The 3,905-nt window shown below is 41.2% G+C and overlaps 1 long non-coding RNA gene across 1 annotated transcript; it reads left to right on the top strand.

Annotated features, from left to right (window-relative positions):
* Positions 1-463: 463 nt before the first annotated feature.
* On the top strand, positions 464-2,799 carry LOC309529810. Its single transcript, XR_014218480.1, has 3 exons — positions 464-591; positions 1,548-1,671; positions 2,626-2,799. It is a non-coding gene; the product is annotated as an uncharacterized lncRNA (long non-coding RNA).
* The last annotated feature ends 1,106 nt before the right edge of the window (positions 2,800-3,905 follow it).

The raw sequence follows: 3,905 nt of genomic DNA, 5'->3' as shown, positions 1-3,905 counted from the left end.
CATCCAGGTAGCCGTACAGACCGAACAGCAGACCGAGCAATCAGGAATCACTATCCAAGGCTTCAAGTCTGGAGCAATAAGTTCAGAACTGCACGAAAGCTACAAAGATGTTGCAACAAATTCTCCTGCCCCTCCCACCAACCTTTGAATGATGAAGCATAGCACATTCACCCAAGACACTCTCTTGCCTTGTGGGAATACAATGGCAGCCAGTATTTGCTGTGTTCGGGCAGGTGAGTCTGCTCCCATCTACAAAGGATTATATGCATATTCCCATTGTGCAGCCATTCATATAATATGCAAGGTTCACCTGCATTTTTAGCAGAAAGAGAAATTTGTGGGGATAATCTTGATTTCTTGAAAATAAATAAGCCCACTCTGATGGATTGAATAGCTCAATAACTTGCAATCTACAGAGTTCTACCACCTAAAGCACACAGGAGGATGAAGGATCCCCCCAAAAAACTCCTGTTTCACCCTTGGTTTCTACTTCCTAGATACAAGAAGCCGCTTCACCAAACATCTGACCTTGACCTATCATAGCTATGAAGACCTGGTACTTTCTTGTCTTGGTGCTCCTTTCAGATCCAAGTAAGTTCTTTCATCACCTCTAGATAAAAAAACCTCCCAGATTTACACTACAACCAAGTATTGTGTGCTGTTGATTGCCAGTTCATTTCTAGGTCCAATTTAAAGTGCTCACAACAGTGTTTAAAGTCTTAAATGACCTTGGCTCCAATCATTTAGAATATTGCCTCATTCCAAAGAGACCTTATTGGTTGTTAAGATCAGCAGATGGGGCCCTCTTGGCATTTGGACACCACTGGAAGTTTGGGTTGTGGTGGCCCAAGGGAGGACATTCTCTGTGATAGCTATTGAATCTCCCACTCCCACCCTGAAGAAAAGATGTACCAAGCTGGGCAGGGGTCCCCTCTCTCACGCTGCACATGGCCAAGGTTGTGGTGAGGGAGAAGGTTTCATAAACAGGCAGAATGTGTCTCTGGTAAGGGTTAGTGGCACCCTCCCTGTGGAATGCCTTCCCATCAGATGTCAAGGAGATAAAGAACTACAGAACTTTTAGAAGACATCTGAAGGCAGAACTGTATGAAGAAGTTTTTAATGCTTGATGTTTTATTATGTTTTTATATGGTACAAAATATCTGGGGCAATCCAGCCAGATGGGAGGGGTATTAATAATAAAATTAGAATTATTAAATTAAATGTTATTTTATTTTATAATTATTTATTACTAACAACTTATTTTTTAAGAATAATAACAATAATATTATTTATACCCCACCCATCTGGCTGGATTGCCCCAGCCACTCTTGAATTGTTTTATGTGCCCCCCTTCCACCCACTCAAGGGCACTGTATACAGAATACACCATTGGCAGTTGCATTAGAGGTAGAAAGAGCGGCTTAATATTAGGGATTTTGTATTATTTCATATTGTGAACCACGCTGTCACCTTTGGATGTAATAATGGAAATAATGAATGAATGAATAGTCCTGTTCCATTTGTTGCTTTTGTTCTCATGTGAATAGGTTTTGCTATGATAACAATGCAGATCCTCTGTCCTGCCTTTGGGGGCCACTGCGCCCTCTTGAGGTGCCCGGATGCGTTTGAGGCCATCGACATCTGTAGTGAGAGATGGGTTTGCTGCATGCGGTGAGAACAAAAATCAAAAGCACTAAATAAATGAATGTGTCATTAATGAGCAATGTTTCATGTGTCAAAAAGAATGTTTGAGTCCAAAATGGTTGTGCTAAAAAGTTGTTACCCTCAGGAGTGAACTACAATCTCTTTCATAACACTACTCATCTATTCAAATAAGCTGTGTAGTCATTTGAAGAATGGTAAAAAATAATAATTCATAAACCTATTTGATGACAAAAATTATAATATTTAATAAGTGCTTAAGTAAACAATATGGAAGAGCACCTATAGTGTCCAACTCAATTTCAGATTCTACAACTGGCAGAAGAGACCTGGGTGAGGTTGTCACTGTGGCCAACCCAGTTCACAGTGTTTACGTTGATATTTGACTGCTGAAAGACCTAGTCCCTAGCAACCGAGAGATCACTCATTGAGATGATGCTTTTAAGTATCTTTTGTTGGACTGTGCACCAGATTTGGCCAAATCCCAAGACAAGTTGGGTCCATTGAGAGGGATTCAGGCTGAGCTTGGGTTGAGAAATCCATGAATCAGGTTGGATGACCGAGAGGGATCCAGGGATGTCAGGGGACAGGTCACCAGGCAGGTATTGGGCAGACTTCAAGCTGACAAAGTGTAAAAGCACCATTACCATATGTCCACCAGCTGCATCTTCTCAGTAGAAGGTAGACCCAATGCTGCCTGGGTCTCCTTCCTTTCTGACACCCCACTCCACAGGATCAAAGCCTTCTCTCAACACTGATGTAGCAGTGGTATGTGCTGCTTCACAATGTTCTTTTACTGCAGGGAATTTGCCCAAATCCCTGTCTCCTCCCAATTCTTACTGAATTTTGTTACATGCTAGAAGAAGACACCGGAAAAAAATGAGTATCAAAGAAAAAGAAAAGTAGAGAGTTGCAGAATGAAATAACAGCAAACTAATATACCAAATTGTCTCTCTCTGACAGACGTGACTTGATTCTACGGGCCAGAACTCATGGACACATCAGAAAGTCACAAAGACCCGGCAAGAGACATCGTACACCTGCCAAGAAGCATGAGATAATCAAACCAGGACCCTACTGGTCCGAGACTTCACCTTAATAGAAAATAAAAATAATTCAGCCTGTCACTGAAAAGGATTAATCACTCCATCATACATGTTATTTGAAAAGATAAATAAAATTAAAAGGAAACAAACGAAAAGGGCTACTTAATTGAATTAAATCACCGATTCTCAGCATCTCCCAGATAATGGGCTGCCAGTTGCAAAACATGACACATTGTTTTAGTAGCTCTTTTATCATGTGTAAAGGTGGGTGATGTGTGGCCTTTGTGGTGTTTGATAAATTTGGTTGAATGTTTCTGTGTGTCTATATATGAGAAAGAGAAAAGGTAAAAAGAAGAGAGAAACGGAGGACGAGGTGGACCCACCCACTTGGGTTTTGCTTCACCCACTTTTGATATTGTCCTCATGCAAGGCAAGCTATTGGCCACCACAGGTATGTGTCCCTAAGTAGTAGAGAGTTGCAGAATGAAATAACAGCAAACTTATATACCAAATTGTCTTTCTCTGACAGACGTGACTTGATTCAAACTGCCAAACCTCATGGACCCATCAGAAAGCCACCAAGACCCACCAAGAGGCCTCCTGCAAAGCCTAAGCCACCCAAACCAACACCCTCTTGGCCCAAAATGAAAAAAAAAGTTAATATTGTCATTGAAAATGATCATCCGTTCCATCGTACATGTTATGTGAAAAGATAAATAAAATGTAAAGAAAAGAAAAGAAACAAAAAGGCCTACTTAGTTGAAAGGGTAGCTACACTGAATCAAATAACTGATTCTCAGCATCTCCCAGAGAATGGGCTGCCAGTTGCAAAACTTGACAGATTGGTTTAGTAGCTCTTTGATAAAGTGTGAAGGTGGATGATGTGTGGTGTTTGTGTTTGATAAATTTAGTGAATGTTTCTGTGTGTGTGTATGAGAGAGAGAAAAAGGGGAAGGAGAGAAAGAAGAGAGGAAAAGGAGGAGGAGGAGGTGTACCCACCCACTTTGGTTTTGCTCCACCCACTTTTGATGTTGGCCACCAGCACCATTTTCCCCACTTGGGAATCTTTGAAAGACTATTTTAAAGATCCTTAGTAGGTTGAAAAGATGGAGGACTGCTAGGACTGTACCTCAACAATTAGGGAGTCTAAACCTGCTCCGGTAAGGTTTGTATTGTCTAAACAATATTAGGGAGAAG

The sequence above is a fragment of the Podarcis vaucheri genome (genome assembly GCF_965113315.1).
Source record: "Podarcis vaucheri genome assembly, chromosome: 3".
Taxonomy (NCBI): domain Eukaryota; kingdom Metazoa; phylum Chordata; class Lepidosauria; order Squamata; family Lacertidae; genus Podarcis; species Podarcis vaucheri.
This window is presented reverse-complemented; position numbering and strand designations above follow the sequence as displayed.